The 18240-nt window shown below is 41.2% G+C and overlaps 1 protein-coding gene across 10 annotated transcripts in view; it reads left to right on the top strand.

The window, feature by feature from the left end:
• CACNA2D3 (calcium voltage-gated channel auxiliary subunit alpha2delta 3) overlaps positions 1-18240 on the top strand; it is a 752236-nt gene that overhangs the window by 534577 nt on the left and 199419 nt on the right. The gene's annotated exons all lie outside the window — the stretch shown is intronic.

Raw genomic sequence — 18240 nt, 5'->3', positions numbered from 1 at the left:
TCAAATAATTCTTTATCATAGGCCTGCAGTCCTACAGCTGTAGAAGAGCTGCTGAAAAAGCACTTAAGAGTTCATGTTGTAGGTTAATGCTGCAATCAAGGATCAAGTCCTGTGAATTCACATGCCTAAGGAACAGTGGTAATAGGGTGCAACTTCAGCATAACCCTAACTTCCCAAGATTAGCCTCATCCAGCTGTTCTCTACACTATAAGGTAAAAAGATTCCTTCCTCAGGGCTTGGCTACACTTACAAGTTGCAGCGCTGGGAGTTACAGCGCTGGTCATGCAGCTGTGGAAGGGCCAGCGCTGGAGTGTGGCCACACTGACAGCTACCAGCGCTGCAGTGTGGCCACACTTGCAGCACTTTCCAGCGCTGTATTGAGAGGTGCATTGTGGGCAGCTATCCCACAGAGCACCTCGTCCCGTTTTGGCGCCGTTTTGGCGCTGAGTATTGTGGGAAGGGGAAGGAAGTGTGCGGGTCATTCCGCTTCCTGTTTGCCAGCGCCCCGTGGTGCATCGCTTCACATCCCAGCATTCACTCTTTCCAGCAGCGTTTGGCGCCATTGTGAGTGTCTTTCTGTTACTCTCTGTGTGAATCGCGATTTCTGTGGCAAATGGAGCCCGATCTGCTGAGGACTCTGCTGATGAGTGTCACCAGCACAACACGTTTGGCAGTCCAGCTATTCCTTCAGCTCCAAAGTGACAGTGAGGATTCCGACGATGATATCAATATGGATTTGCCTGCCGCGTGTGACACTAAAGTGCTTGCGGCATTTACGGAAATGCTCAGCACCGTTGAACGCCGCTTTTGGGCTCGGGAAACAAGCACTGAGTGGTGGGATCACATCGTCATGGAAGTCTGGGATGACGAGCAGTGGCTGCAGAACTTTCGTATGAGAAAAGCCACTTTCATGGGACTGTGTGCTGAGCTCGCCCCCACTCTGCGGCGCAAGGACACAAGATTGAGAGCTGCCCTGACGGTGGAAAAGCGAGTGGCTATTGCAATCTGGAAGCTGGCAACTCCAGACAGCTACCGGTCGGTCAGGAACCAGTTTGGTGTGGGAAAGTCGACCGTGGGAATCGTTTTGATGCAAGTTTGCAAGGCAATTAATCGCATCCTGCTAAGAAAGACCGTGACTCTGGGGAGCGTGCAGGACATTGTGGATGGCTTTGCACACATGGGTTTCCCTAACTGTGGAGGGGCGATAGATGGGACGCATATTCCTATTCTGGCCCCCCCCACCTGGCATCAGAGTACGTTAATCGTAAGGGGTATTTCTCTATGGTTCTCCAGGCGCTTGTGGATCACCGCGGGCGTTTCATTGACATTTACACAGGCTGGCCTGGAAAGGTGCATGATGCACGCATCTTTCGGAACAGTGGCCTGTTCAGGAAGATGCAGGCAGGGACTTTTTTCCCAGACAGGAAGATCACAGTAGGGGATGTCGAAATGCCCACTGTGATCCTTGGAGACCCCGCGTACCCGTTACTGCCTTGGCTCATGAAACCCTATACAGGGAAGCTTGACAGGAGCAAGGACCGGTTCAACTACAGGCTGAGCCGGTGCAGAATGACTGTGGAGTGTGCTTTTGGGCGTTTAAAAGCCCGCTGGCGTTGCTTGTATGGGAAGCTAGACTTGGGGGAAAGCAGCATCCCCGCGGTTATATGCGCTTGCTGTACCCTCCATAATATTTGTGAAGGGAAGGGTGAAACATTCAGTGAGGCATGGACCACCAAGGTTCAAGTCCTGGAGGCTGAATATGCACAGCCAGAGAGCAGGGCTAATAGAGAGGCCCAGCACAGGGCTACAAGGATTAGGGATGCCTTGAGGGAAGAATTTGAGGCTGAAAGCCAACAGTAATGTTTGCTGCCTTGCATGGGAGTGAATTGCACTGCTTACACTGTTATTCTATTATCCATAATAATAATATGATTTGTAGTGCCTCTTTCTTTACTGGGCTAAGGTATCTTTCACTATCTGCTATAATAAAGACTGTTTTCAAAGGCAAGAATTGTTTTATTGAAAAGAAAAAAACTTCCTTGACAGACAGACAGACACACAACATTTCATGAACACAAGAGGGCAGGGGTGTGGGTTGGTGAACTGTACAGTCACAAGTTTGCATATGCCCTGTCTGGATTGCTGTTTAATGAATCCTGCACTTCAAGGTTCATATACTGCATGGTGATGGGGGTTGAATGCAGAGGGTAAGGGTGGTGGTAGGTATCAGGGCTGGTTGGGGAACATACAGGTGTTGGAGGCAGCTGGTGGTGGTAAGAACCTGGATGCTGGGGAAAGGTGGTTTGAGCTGACATTGGGGCACAAGGCACAAAGGACGGGGCGGGTGGGGGAGTAGCACGGTAGTGCTCTGCTTGCATGGCAACGAGTGACTCTATAGACTCCGCTTGGCGCTCCAGGATGCTTAGCAGCCGCTCCGTGGTTTTCCTCTTGGCCACTGCATTTCTCTTGCGTGTCCTGCTTTCTTTCTCTCGCCAATCCTTCAAGTCCTTACTCTCTCGAGCAGACTGATTAAGAACAGTTTTCAGCATGTCTTCTTTGCTCTTTCGGGGATTTTTTCTCAAATTTTGAAGCCTCTGTGATGTTGAACATCTGGGCAGTCCAGTAGTCAAGGTCACTGTAGAAACAGAAATGACAACATTTAACACGGGCAGCATTGTATCCACTATCTCCAGACATGAATTGTTACACTGAGGGAGTGAGTTCTTATTTAAGCATTCTTTTACCCACACGCATAACACTACAGAAGCCACGACATGGTGAGTGAGCAGTGCTTATATGGGGAGAAGTGGGGCTTGGGTGTAAGAGGGGAGCTGGTTGCTTCGGGTAATCTGGAGTGCTAGAGGGGTTGAGTGAAATGAAGATGCAGATGCAGGGGTGATCTTATCTCCCTATCTCTTCACTAAAGAGTCTCCCAACATTTTTCACAGGACTTAATCCTGGAAGATGTTTCCCTACTGCGAGTCACTAGGGAACAGCGGGGGGCTCTTTTAGAGCAATGTGGATTCCGCCCGGGACCCTATGCGGCTTGCCTGTGTTCAGAAATGGTCCCCCCACCACTGGCAGAAGAGTGGCGCGGACGCGTCACCGTCACTGGGACAAGGGACACAGTGGCTCTGCCTATAAACCTGCGCAGGCATATTGCCCACGCTCTGGATGAAGCTTTTGCTGAGATAACTGAGGCAGATTACCGCGACGTGATAGACCACATCAACGGGCTATTCCACATCTAGAGGCTGGCATGCATGCATCCATAACCCCCCCTCCTCTCCAGAAACATTTCACCCAGAAAATAAAAGCCGCTTACCGGTAACACGCTCCTCTGCTTGTCCTTCTGCAACTGCTGGCTGCTGCGATTGGGTGCTTTCCTCCTGGCTTGAGAAGAGCTCCTGGCTGCATGCCTCCAGGGAATCTGCGGTTTCTTCCCCCATGCCAGGAGCTTCACTCGCGGTTTCCTCCCCCCCCACGCCTCCGCCTCCGCCGCCTCCTCCGCCTCCTCCTCCTGTCCCCCAGCCTGCTCAGAAGTGTCCATCGTTATCCTGGGATTGGCAGTGGGGTCACCCCCAAGTATCTCATCCATCTCCCTGTAAAAACGGCAGGTCGTGGGAGCAGCTCCGGATCGTCGATTCCCCTCTCGGGCTTTGTAATAGGCACTCCGTAGCTCTTTAATTTTCACCCTGCATTGTACTGCGTCCCGATCATGGCCCCGATCCAGCATGGCCCTTGATATCTGCTCAAAGATATCGTAATTCCTACGGCCGGAGCGCAGCTGTGCCTGAACAGATGCCTCACCCCAAACACTGATGAGGTCCTGCAATTCACCAGTGCTCCATGCTGGGGCTCGTTTGCCGCGTGGAGGCATGGTCACCTGTAACTGATTAAAACTGATTGCACTCCACACCTGGCTGCAGCAAACAGGAAGGAGATTTTTAAATTTCCCGGGGCATTTACAGGGCGGGTCACCTGAGGCAAGAGCAGTAGAGTGCAAACTGATGTGCAGAGTGGCTGAACAGGAATTCTGGGATAACTACTTATTCCCTGGAGGACAGGTAAAGCGCTGGTGAGTGTCCACACCTGCTGGGCAGCGCTGGATCACCAGCGCTGCACTCCTTATACCCCTGCCGGGATGGGTTTTCAGCCAGCGCTGCAACCAGGGAGTTGCAGCGCTGGTTGTGCCCTGCAAGTGTGGACGGGGTGTTGTTGCAGCGCTGGAAAGCCTCCACCAGCGCTGCAACTTGTAAGTGTAGCCAAGCCCTCATATAAATGTTGGCAATGTGGCCAATATCTGGTGCCCGCTTCACCACTTGGAAAGAAGTTACACCTTTAACTCTAACAGGCACACAATATATTTGAGATGACTTTATTTCTTGATTTCTCTTGCGTACAAGTGTGATTGGTTCATTCAGTTGACATTTCAGACCAAGCCCGTTGGTACTACAACTAAAAAATATGAAATCTAGAGTTTTAATGAAATGACTTCTCCTGGAAGATACTGTAGGTGCTGAACAATGCCACTGATTAGATAGAAACTGCATCCTGAGATTTTCCTTCACTTGCCATGGGATGCTACCAAAGCAGTGATAAGGAGCAGAGCTATCTCAGTAACACTGATGAATAAACAATTAGCAAATCAACAACTTCAGACTCAGCTGGAAAAAAATATAGAATTGTGTCTTGGGTCATAACACTATGGGAAACATTCTGAGAATTGAGAAATAAATTTAATTATAATGAACAATTCAGAGTATGCAATTAGAACACATTAAGTTTTTATTAGGAGAAAGTTAACACATCTGATAAAGCATTAACCTGGCTATTAAAAAAAAAATCTGAGAACTGAAACCTCTTCAGGGATCGATGTCCATATTACCAAAGAAATGCAGTCTGAATTTTTTGAGCCTTTATCAAAAACATAGCAGTCTGAGTAAAAATAGTATGTCTCACAAATAAAGTCTCTTACTTTGATTTTATCTATCTTGTCCACTCAAGAAACTTAAAATAAAAAAATCATATACATGAATGTAGGATTGACGATAAAAACACTGACTTTAGGTAAAGTGGTAGGCGTGGATGGATTCTGTATCAAATCCTGTGAAAACTTTTCAGAAAAACTGACACCTGAGTTGCCTTAGGTATATAATCTTATTTTGATTGCTAACTCTCCCTACTTGATGAATCATTGTAATCCCAAAGGAGGGAAGGCCAGTTGTTGATTGTAAAAACTACAGACCAATCTCCATCTTTAATGCAGATGTAAAAATCCTGGCTCAGATCATTGCAACCTAACTCGATATGGTCATGGGTGAACTGATTCACAGAAATCAGGCCAGATTTTTGAATAGCCATCATGGTTTGGACAGTATGAGAAAGTTGTTGAATTTACTTCCATCTGTCTGGTTGGAACCTCAACAACATTTAATAATCTCTCTCAGTCATGAGAAGGTCTTTCAGGAAGTAAAGTGGGACTTTAATTAGGATGCAGTGGATTATGACCACTTACCTTGGATTCATATCTTCAACTCAGAAGAGGAACAAAAAACATGGATGCCTTTAAATTCAGCCTCCTTCTGGGACTGCTGATATGTTGAATGAAGGTTAGTTCTCTACTCAGATCATTAAAATTGGAGAAGTGGAACACAAAGTTGCTTTATATGCAGAATATAGCCTGCTATTCTTTTCCAAACCAGCCCAGTGTGTTCCATATGTACTGTGGGTAATTATGGCACATGGAAAAATGTCTACGTAACAAATCAATATGCCAAAATAATTAACAACAGGTTTTGGAGCAGACCCTCAGAAAATAGAGAAAACAATTGCCATATGCCCTTTGTCTGTAGTTACAGACATCTTTAGATACCAAGAGATTCAGCTGTCTTCCACTAGTATTTGTGTTTCCTGTAAATTATCTCCATTTTCTTCAGAAAAAGAACAACTGCCTCATGCACTAGAAAGATCTTGTTATTAGCTTGCTGAAGAGTGTGAATGTGATCAAGATTGTTATTCTTCCCAATATTATCTGTCTTGCAACTATTCTCCATATTCGCCTATCAAACAATTTCACAGTTTCCTTGAGAAGCTTGATCTTTTTGTTACCTACTTTTATTTGGGAAGATGGGAACCCTAGGGTAAAGTGGTCTATCCTGTTGGCCTTAAAGATATGGAAGGACTAGCACTCCCTAATTTTAAAGTGTGTTACTAGGCCTCCCTACTACATTAAAAAAAATACTGTCATAGTCCACCGAGCCAGGATCATTGGATCCAAATGGAGAGCAATCTTCTAAATGCATAGCATTCATAATGTGAACCACTGAATATCATCACCCTTAACCCAGATCAGTTTAGTTGACCATCCTTTTGCGGGTCTGGTCTTTAGAATCTGGAAAAGAATGAGAGGGAGAAAGCCACTATCTTGGAATCCATCTCACCTTTCAACTCCTATAGATGATATATTCAGGGAAATAAAGATTATACGCCCATTTGATTATTGGACTCATCAGTCTGGGCTTATGGAAGTTGCTTCATGTTTTTCAAACTATTGTTTATTGAAAACATGACAAAAATACATTTTTGCACCTCGTATCATCTGAGGACAACTTACAAACATTGCCTAATCATTTATAGAAATGCAGGTCAGGCATCGAATTGGAATATATTTCCAGGTAAAATGCAATAAATATCAAGTAGGCAGTTATTCTTCTGAGTGGTCACCTTTGTCACTCATGGCTATACCCTAAAATTATCTCCTTTGGGGTGGGGGGAGTTAATTTATATCTGATACTCAAATTATCAAAGTTCAGCCTACCTTTAGATCCGACCAGTTACTTATAGGTGGTGATTATGCTATTGCTCATAAGTGAAAGAAGTGCCCACAAGTGAGGAGGGGGGGAATCTAACTCCTACAGTTTTTGATTGAGTCCAATGACTGAGGAATGTGGTGGTGCTGGAAAAACATTTCACAGTTAAATAGTACAGAACTGTTTTAAAGATACTAGGCCATATTCTCCATTGCCTTGGTTTTTGTGAAGATATTTACACTTTGAAGAGTGGTGAGTGAATGAAGGTATATGATTTGCTGTAGTTTAACACTCCCCTTACACAATCTTTGGTTACTGTGATGCCTGACCCCTCTTCCTTTGTTCAAGATGCGGAAGGCAGTTATTTACACCAAAAGCAAACCTAGTTTATGTTATGAGATTTAAAATTGTGGGTTGTGGCCAATTTAGTATTCCCTTTGTGACTTTCAATATGTAAGTTTACAGCGTTGCCACTTATGGAAATTGGACCATAAATAGGTTATAATAGGATATACTTCATTTATTTACTGATGGGAATAAGTGTTTCTAGTTTCATATTGGAAGAAATGTAAGATTTATAGAGTGTTTTTTGTTTTAGTGGTTTATAAGTTAAATAATGCTAATATGATTTAAAAGGCAATGAGAGCAACTAGCAAAGAAAAAGCATACGGAATATCCTGATAGATATTGTTCTGTGAAGGGAAAACTCCACTGGGCTCTTTAATGCACAGGGTCATGTCTGTGATAGTCATTATTCATTAATTCCAAGGTCAGAAGAGATCACTGTAATCGTCTAGTCTGATCTCCTATGAAACACATGCCATAGAACTCCCCCCAAAATAATTTCTGAACTGTATCGTTTAGAAAAACATCCAATCTTGATTTTAAAATGGCCAGTGACAGAGAATGCACCACAACCTTTGGTAAATTGTTCCAATAGTTAATTACTCCCACTGTTAAAAAATTATGTCTTATGTACCCCAGGAAGGTTGTGAAGTGACAGTTTTTCTATTCAGCTGGACTCTCCTGTTAAACAACAACCTCAGACAAAGCAAGAACAGTTAAATTTTCTCCAAACTTTTTTTCCTTTTCTTTCAGGTATTTGTTTATCTTATCTTTTATAAAATTAAGTCCTGTGACACTGTGGTTCTACTGCATCATGGACATATAAATGAATATATACTATTCAGTAGGATCCTGAAAGTCTGACCTCTTACAAAAAAGGAACTTGTTGAAAAATGTTTTACAATTTATTTTCTTTGTAGTCTCTGTTGTTTTCAATACTTTGTAAAATGATTTAGAAGATGAACCATTTCTCTTCAGAATTTTTCTTTTTATCATACTTTGATTTTTTTTCTTTTTTTCTTTCATGTAGTTTGATGGATTTTGGCTTTAGCGTGATTGTTTTGTGCACTAGCATAATCAGTGATGCTCACTGAATATAAGAAATAGAAGGCAAACCCCCATAAGTCTAGGCAGCAGTTAGGCAGCTTTGAAAATTCTTAATTACTGGTTATATGTAGCTGCAGAGCCAGCAAAGGGAATACAAACCAATGTTTTGTATTGGTTTCAACTAATCAGGGGCTATTGGTTTTTTTACGATTTTTCTCTTGTCACAAAGTATTGGAAAATGTATATTTAAACAAATGTATATTACAATCTCCAGGGCATTTCTTAATGATTTTAAAGCAAATACAAATTTTGGCCTACAATATTTTACTGTTAATTTGTTGGCTGTAATTAAATGTAGAAAAATGGTTTAAGCTGGTAACATGCAACAAATCTTTGTGGAAAATTCTTAGCCAACGAAGTGGTGTAATCTAAACATCAACAGATGTATGCAAAGAGGAGGAATAATAATATTAATCTTTCATGCCCAAGCTAGATAAAGGTAATACATTAAAAAAAAAAGCCAATCATTGGTGCATTATAAAGACTGTTAATATGAAAACCAAGAGTAAAGTAGATGATTTCCCAAACTATTTCACAGTTAGATAGTAGGCTAATGAGTCTGCTGGCATTGCCAACATCAAAGTATTTTGTAAGGTTTTAAATAATAGGGTTGCTGTCAGGATTAAACTAATAAGTTTTTTTTTGTTTTGTTTTATTACTAGTAAGGTCTTTATCACAAGAGTAGGGGTTTTTTTCCACAGGAGTAGTCAATGGAAATATTCCTGTGATGAAAATTACTTGTGCATGTGGTTGCATGGCAGGACCTTGAGATAATTAGCTCTAAAAGAATCTTAAAAATCTAATTATCTTTTCATCACCCATGCTCTTAGTTCAATCTCTGCTGATCTTGCATCATCAAAGTCAATGGGAGCATAACTACGCCCTCTGCACTTCACTCAGCATTGACAATGAAAATAGATTAGTCAATTTCACCTTTTTACAGTCTCTGGTCAATCAAGTATATCAACTTCACAGTCAATAAGATGTATGAGTTTTCATGCAATAATGATATAATGTTTGAGTTGCAAATATTGTAAAGGAATAGTCATATCAAAATTAAAAAAACCTGTTTGAAACTTTTAAAAAATTACATGAAAATATGATTAGGGGATTTTAATGCCTTTCACCTGTAACACTCACATGTTTTGCCTAAACTCATGTTTTGCTTTTAAATATTCAAGGCTTCCCCTATTTACTGTGGTTAACTGTCTATGTGAAAGCATTTCCATTATTCTGGGAAATGTAAAACTAAAATTCACCACTATCTGTTGTAATGCAGAAAGACGAGGTAGGTGAGATAATATATTTTTATTGTTGGTGTAGGAGACAAGCTTTTGAGGTCTGGAGAAAATAACCAGAGTGTCTGAACTAAATACAAGGTGTGATAGATTGTTACGCATAAGGCAAGGGTTCTCAAACTGGGGATTCGGACCCCTCAGGGGGTCGCAAGGTTATTACATGGAGGGTCACAAGCTGTCATCCTCCACCTCAAACCCTGCTTTGCCTCCTGCATTTATAATGGTGTTAAATATATTGAAAGTGTTTTTAATTTATAAGGGGGGCGGTCACACTCAGAGGCTTGCTATGTGAAAGGGGTCACCAGTACAAAAGTTTGAGAACCACTGGCATAAGGGTTTCACACATACTGTGTGAGACCACTTACAATGAAGTGGGTAATTAAGGGTTAACAGGCAGTTGGGTGTATTGCAAATTGCAGTAATGAGATGAAATCAATGTCTGTTAAATCCATGGGTTTTTTTATTGTCCAGTAAAGTTATGAATTTAAGTTCCCAGCCTTGTCTTTTGAAGGAGTTATGCAAATTTCCTTTGAGAATGAGGACTGAGCAGAAAACAGTCATCTTATAATGGCTAGGCAGGTGATGAGTTGCGATTGCTGCTCCTGATTGGCTAAAATTTTGCACTTCCTATTATGTTTGAAGTTTTTTTTACTTCACTACTCAACCCGGCCTTATTGTTTGTCTCATATACCTGTTATGTCTTGTATTTTAGACTGTAAGCTCCTTGAAGCAGTGACTTTCATTTACTATATGCTTATACAGAACCCAGCACAATAGGGCTCTGTTTTGGTTAGGTTTGTATGCACTACTGCAGTATAGGTGTTCAATACGACTAATAATACAAATTAAGTTTGAGAATAAGTAGACAAAACATGTTATGGCTCCAAAGGCATTTTGTTCTCCTGCACATCATTAATTGCTCTGTATTGTAAACTTTATATTATAAATTCAGTACTTCAGGAATTTGAAAGAAAATATTAAAAACAGAGTACCACATTCTGCTCTCCTGTGGAAATACCCATTTGGGTCCCAGGAAACTTCACGAGGTGATCCTTTCCGAGTTTGTTCCAATCACTATTACCTCTATTGAGTCTTCTTCACAGGCAGCCAATGGCAACATGACTTGTGAGGCAGCTACACTGCCAAGCAAGACACAGGAAGGCTTTTCATTTAGCACTGAGGGTATGTCTGTGCTGCAGTTGAACACCTGCAGCTGGGCCATGTCAGCTGACTCGGGCTCACGGGGCTGTTTAATTGCAGTCTAGACTTTCAGGCTCGGGCTGGATCCTGGGCTTTGAGACCCTGCAAGAAGGGAGGGTCCCAGAGCCTGGCCTCCACCACGAGCCTGAATGTCTGCACCATAATTAGAAAGCCCTGTAGCCCGAACCCTGTGCGCCTGTGTCAGCTGACATGGGCCAGCTGCAGGTGTTTAATTGCAGTGTAAACATACACAGAGAGGCTAGTCTTCCTTACAGAAGTTGCGGGGAGTTGGGATCAGCCTTCGCTGGCTTCCACAGATTTGGACTCCAAGTACTTTCTCCAAAGAGCATCATTAACACTTGCACAAAAAATCTGCAGGGTCCAGAAGAAAGCATGCTGCAGAATGAAGATGTTGCCTACTCCTCCTCTTCTGCCCTTCAGAATCCCAACCCAATGGAGTTGGTGGGGGGCGGGGCAGAGGGGCTTCTAAGAGGTGTCTTTTGTTAATGTATTAATTTGCCTGAAAGGTATAAGGCATGGCAAGTTTTGAAGCTGTATTGCGATTATTTTTATATGTTGAATGTAGTGAGAGAACAATATTAATAAGTCCTTAAAAATTATTCTTGAGTGTCGCATGAAAAAATCCTGACACTGAAAACAAATAGAAATAGAGGCTGCTTTTAAGATAGGGTCTGGGAGAAAACAATTTACGGTAGATGCAAGTAGAATAGAAACTGCTACAATATGCATTTGAGAGTCAGGAAAAGATCATGTAGTTTATTGAAACAGTGCTTTTTTGGCAGTGTGTGAGCAAACCACAGGAATCAGAAGTACCCAATGGGTTTTACATAGAGACATGCAGTTGTTGGAGTCTGCAATAATAGGTCCGATCAGTGGACTAGTACGGTTACTGTTAGGGAAAGTATTTGTTTCCTATGGCTTTCCAGAAAGAATAATGTCAGGCAAAGAGACTTAGTGTATTGGAAAGGAATTTGTAACAATTATTAAACTGAATAATGTGAATTGTTCACACAGAGTATCTTGTAACAGCCAAGCTTCAAACCAGCATCAGAATGAAGATTTATCTGGATGATTTTTCAAAAAAAAGGCCCTGGTCCTGAATTTAGTGACTCTGGCTGAAAAGTAACAAAGTCCAGCAAAGTCTAATGGAAAATAACCCTCATTTGATGACTCTGATATATTCTTAATCCAAATTTTGACTTCTAATCCTTCAAAGGATAAACAAAGCAAACAGATATTCCTCCATTTACAGGAAGGCTGTAACAGGGAATTGATAAACCACCCTGAGCATCTGAATTACATATACAGGGCCTGACTCTGCAAACCTTAACTCATGAGAATAATCCCAGTGAAGTAAATAGGATTGTTTGTATGAGTAATGGTTTACAAGCTCTAGTCCACAATTTTATATGGTGATTGCTACTAGAAAATTCCTCATGTCTTTTCCATGTAAATGTAACTCTCTAAATAAATGTCTCATATGGCAAAAGGCTTGACCAAACAGGCAAAACCCATATATGGTAGATAGGATAGGATAGGATCATTTAAGAGTTAATTCCAGTTCTGAAATCACTTAATCAAAAACCTCTTTAAATACTGTAAAGAAAATGATTAAATTGTATCTATTTCATTTAATGAAGCAAACTGCATCTGACACAGTTGAACTTCCTAGGTGCTTGGAATCCAGATCTAAGGTTTTTTTTTTTTTTTTTTTTTTTTTACTTAAGCCCATCTCTGCTGAACATTAGTTAGTTAGTGGACATAATGCTGATTTTTCTTATTTAGTTTTCATCTAATCCAGAAGTCAGGATTTCTGAAATGATAATGTTGTTGGTGACTAGTCAACATTCTCCAGTGATATGATGTCATTCCTTCAAATACTGTTTTGGAGGGAAGTATGTACAAGGCAGATGATTACGAAAATATCTAAGATGTCAATGTCCAATGATTCAGACAAACCTTAGAGCTCAGAAGGTCTGTGTTTTAGGGATCCAACTCTCTGTTTAGTGCATCTTTCATTGTAGTTTGATTAGTCTGAGCCACTGGTAGAAATGATGCTCTTTATTAGTATGTTAGTTACCAAGAAAGAATAGCACAGAAAGAGCAGTTGCAAAGCAAAGGCAGCACCAGAAACAGAAATTTAGATGTTCGTGTTTCAACATCCTCCTTTTGTCTGTAAAAGGAGACACTTTGTGAAAAAAGAAGCATTTCCACCCATGAGTCAAATGGTTAATCAAATGAGAGAATAATAAGTAGATGCCTGTTCAGAAAGGCCCAAGGCAGTTCTAACTTGCATTCTGGCTGTTTAAGCAAGACTTAATTATGGGAATTTATTTTACAATTAATCAAACATCTGTAATACCTATAGCAAGTTGTGCATAGCATTCTATATAAGCCATTACTCAAATACAAACATTTTCTTAAAGTACACATACATCCTCTAATTTGCTCATCTTTTGCATTGTGTTAAAGATTTCATACCTGTATCTATTACTCTTTTCTTAGGTTGGTGGTGCTTTGTGTTTTGAATTAATTTATAAAAATAGAGATCTGGTGGTTGCCTTTATAATACAAGGTGTGGAGTAGGAGTCACGTGACAGTTCTCTTTAATGCCAGCATGTGCGCTGGAGGCAGAGGATACAGGTGAGGAACGAGGACCAGGCAAAATTCCAGATGGGAACTCTTTCGTCATCTGTTATAATTCTGGAGCACTGGTAGGGGTCTATTAACTCAGTATAGATTCTGAAGTCCTTTTGTGCTTTGGTCTTTCTTCACCTGCATGTTTCTGTGCTCACCTGATATCTATAAAAGCAGCAATTCCTACTGGAAGTAGAAATGTTTCTAAGAAGGTGGAATCAGCACAGGGTTGGAGGAATCAGCACAGGGTTGGAGTTACTATCAATGATGAGAATTTCTGTTTAGAGTTTGAAAAAGATAAAAGGAAAGGATTGAAAAGGAAGTTAGTGTAGTGTTTTGTACTTCTTTATGATCTACATTCCTGACTCCTGTGCACCACCAGCAGGGTGGTTTATTTTCCGGAGCTACAACAAAACCCAGTGGCTGATCTTTAATGAACAAGGTACATGATATGTAATGGAGTTTACAGACTGCGCCTCAGACCGTATACATGAATTATTGCTCACCACATATATGATGGACATATTTAGGGATAAATGGTAATCAACGCAGACCTTGTCTTCAGGTAAAATGGCGATATTTTTTTCTGTTGGGATGAGGGTATTACTAATGGTACTCAGTTTATACACAGCTTCCACAATGAAATCATTAAATATCCACAAAGAGAATTTCTACCTTAACGAGAACCCTTTACGTTTCATTTTAAACATGGCTTCAATTTACAAGGAAACAGCTTTGTGATATAGATACACACACACACAAATGCACACAGTATATTTGTGTCTCTATACATGCATACATATATAAACATACTATATAGTCATGTATAGATCCATACACACACACATTTTTACAAGCACATATGTTTATAATTTTACAGTAATTTCGTATTACTTATCTGTTTTTTCTCTTTACATATATCATGGATATTGAAATTCTCAGTTTTAAGTGCGATGAGCCCATCTTATTTTGTATTCATCATACTAAGTGAACAATAAAGAGCAGGTTCAGTCCTTTATAAAACCAGAAAGATTGAATTTAGAACTTCAACTTTCCTCATGATGAATTATATTTGTGTACAGGAAGATGGAACTTCACAATTCAAGTGTGATACCATATCTATTGGGAAAACGGTCCTTGTCCTAGCACTGTGGTATTTTAACAAGTTGCATGGTGCTTGTGATACCTAACAGAGAAGCTGTCAAATCATAATAAACCTTCTGTTAATGTAGCCCCATGTTTATACAGAAAGTGGAATTAATTGGCATTGTAAATTTACTTTCTATAGTTGCTTCCCGTTGTTCTTTGTTTTCTTTTTATTACTTTTCTGATTTTATTAATAAACTAGCTGTCACATTTCAAACTAATTCAACATATAATGATTGCTTGTTCTGTTTTGTTGTTTTCCAGCTCCCTCAGGCTCAAAAGGTAAACTACTTTCAATCAAATCTTAATCATTCAAAGAAATCACCAACGCTTCATGTTTCCACAGTGTTGTGAATATGGTACAGTGGCAATCAGTGAATGGTTCACCATGTCAATGCTCCACTGAAATGGAGCAGCAAGTAACACAGCTGACATCAAAGCTGTGCATTGTGAGCAACTCAACCACCTGCTGAGAGCTGCAATTCAAACACAATGTAACAGCTAATTGAACAAAATGGACAAGCAGTGACCTGCTACTTGAGCACAATAGGGGAGCCATTTTGTCAGCGATTGGAAAATAATAGGCAAACATCAAATTGACATGATTAGCCCAAGTGAACCATCCATGGGCCCTTGCGTTCTCTGCTGGAAGGGCAATGAAACCCATGGCCTTTCACTGGTCCCCATTGTATTGTCTATCAAAAAGCCTCTTGATACATCTAACATAATTTGTCCAAGTAGATTTCATACACCGCGCTCTTGTTCTTGTACAGCTTCCGCACTGATATGGTATGATACCAGAGTCACCATTGCATGTCAAGATATCACGATGATTGTGACAAAAACATATTGCTTGATGCCTGTTGCATCATTCTTGTATAGTTCACAAATATAATCAAAACTTCAAGAAAATACAATAATCACCAAATTTAGGATATTATTTTGTGCTTTAGGTGCAATATTATAAGATCAAAGAGTTTAACAGACTTACCTTGAATTGAAGTTCATAACACACTTTCAGTATGAAAAGTTATACATAAGTACTAAGTATTATTATAACTAATAATCTGGGATGAAGATGTGAATTCAGTTCTAAATGAGAGATACAGAACAAATGCTCTTTTTAATGAAAAGTCTGTTCAGAACGAATGGACACCCAGAAGCCTGCAAATCTGTAAAAGATTGCTTAATGTGTTTGAATTTATTTCTGTATGATAGCATATAAATTTGAGAGATCCTTATTCAGGGATTTCAAAAAATCACATTTCCAGCCCCCCAGATAACATGCTGTCATGTGAAAATGGGTTACATTCGCAGAGTGTTTTTTATTCTCTGACAGTGATGGCAGAATACACAGTGGGCATCGAGTGTGACACAAGGTGAAAAATAGGTGGCTTCCTGGATAAGTGGTAGGAATCAGACTGTCTAACTTCAGCTACAGTACAGCCTTTTTGTTTCCACCCATTTGTCTAAGGGTATGGCTACACTGGCGAGTTGCAGCGCTGGAAAGCCTCCACCAGCGCTGCAATTAGTAAGTGGCCACACCTGCAGGGCACTTCCAGCGCTGCAACTCCCTGGCTGCAGCGCTGGCCGTACATCTCACTCAGCATGGGGAATAAGGATTCCAGCGCTGGTGCTGCAGCGCTGGTCATCAAGTGTGGCCACACACCAGCGCTGTGATTGGCCTCCAGGGTATAAGGTGTATCCCAGAATGCTTTTATAAATTACTCTCTTTGTTTTGTTATGCAGCCTCTCTTTGTTTTGTTATGAACGAGCTCCGCGCGGAGCTCCGTTGCCGCTGCTGCTTATCTAAAAAACAAACAGAGCTCCTGTTTGCTGTGATCATCTGTACCTGGCTGTAAACAATCAAATGAGAGGCAGGCAGGGAGCGAATGAAACAGCGGGGAGTCATGTTGGCTGCAGGCTGTTTGCAATTAAGAGTTAAGAGTAAGGGGTCGGAAACATGTTCTGATTTTTCAAGGCAGGAAGCTAAACACACAGTGTTGGCTCCAAAAATCCCCTCTCTCTCTCTCCCCCCGCTCCCTGTCACACTAGACCCCACTCCACCCCCCTCTTTTGAAAAGCACGTTGCGGCCACTTGAACGCTGGGATAGCTGCCCATAATGCATCACTCCCAACAGCGCTGCAAATGCTGCAAATGTGGCCACACACCAGCGCTGGTAGCTGTGAGTGTGGCCACACACCAGCGCTGGCCCTGCACAGCTGGATGACCAGCGCTGCAAACTACCAGCGCTGCAAACCGTAAGTGTAGCCATACCCTAAGGGTGTCTGTGAAATGTTTCTCTAACAATCTGAACACAGAAGAAAGAGGGGTTACAAGAGGCTGGTTCATAAATACATATCCCCTTCGAGCTTTTAAAAATGTTTGGCAGATTGTGTCATGTGATTTTGGGTCATGTGTCCTGATGTGCTACAATGTTGAAGAATCAAAAAATGTTCCACCAGAAATTACTATTGTTCCAGGTCAGTAAAAACTACACCCAGCTTACATACAAGACCTCAAAAGCCATTTTTCAGTGTGTTACCCGTAAAACAGATTATAGCAGAATTAAAGCCATATGCATCTTTTTGCTAGACTGTGCCCTACATTCAGGGAAAGGGGGAGGGGGAAGAGGACAGGTACAAATAATCCATGAGGGCTTTTGATATTTCACCTACCAAGTAAGAATATGGTATTTTTAAAATATAGCTTGGTTAACTTTAGAAAGATTATAGGCTTCACTGTGAGATATACTTGTTCCTCATTCTGTACTGGCTGTATAACTTGTGGCAGTCCTTGCCAGTTCTCTAATATGCTCACAATGAGGCTTTATATTTCTGATTTGTGTGGTAATATCATACCAGTCTTGCCCCCACTATCATGCTTCTTTCCCCAGTTCCCAAATTCACCTGACTCCAATCTCTCAGCTGCTCTCTTGCACTTCGCAGCACTCTGTACATAAAAGTTACTTTTTTGACTCAAAGTGTGTCTTTCATGCTGCTCCTCCCAAGCCTATCTCCTGCCGGTTCTTCCACTGGCTGAACCTCAGCAGATGTCTGGTATCATATCAGAATTCCTCTGGTACCCTCATTCTAATTTACCATGCTGCAAATGGAAGCCTAATGAGTCAGTTGAGGGGTGCAATCTGGATTTATGGTCAGCCTAAAGCTGCAAGATTAGTTTTTATGACTCTGACCAGCAGCTTGCTGCAGCTCTGTATCAAGCAATGCAAAGCTGTTTGTTGGCTAAAGTAAGTCATGATGTGAAATTTCAGATGTAAATAAGGCTTTGTGGGTAACTAATTCGGGTGCTTTTTTCCCATTACATGCAACACAAGAAAATGTTTAATATCCAGAATTTTTTTTTAGCAAATCAAGTCATGGTGAGCACGTTCCATATCAGGAGAGCCCTTGCTGTTTGCAGGGTGAAGGGGAGCAGTACAGGACTGCTGCACATCTTTATGAATGACTTAGTCCCTAGTGCACGTGTTCTCCCATATGATGACTGAACTTGTACATGGTTTTTGTTGGAATCTGTGTATACTCTGCAAATGTTTTCTCTATAAACATTGCAAACAGTCACCTCTCTCTAAACATGCTCACTTTAATCTTTTGATGATCTAAAACAAAAATGTGCCATCCAAGTTTACCTTTAGCATTTTACACTCATTGTA

Source organism: Mauremys mutica, chromosome 7, assembly GCF_020497125.1.
Source record: "Mauremys mutica isolate MM-2020 ecotype Southern chromosome 7, ASM2049712v1, whole genome shotgun sequence".
In the NCBI taxonomy this organism is placed as follows: Eukaryota; Metazoa; Chordata; order Testudines; family Geoemydidae; genus Mauremys; species Mauremys mutica.
The sequence above is the reverse complement of the archived record's forward strand: the minus strand, read 5'-3'. Positions and strand labels throughout refer to the sequence as shown.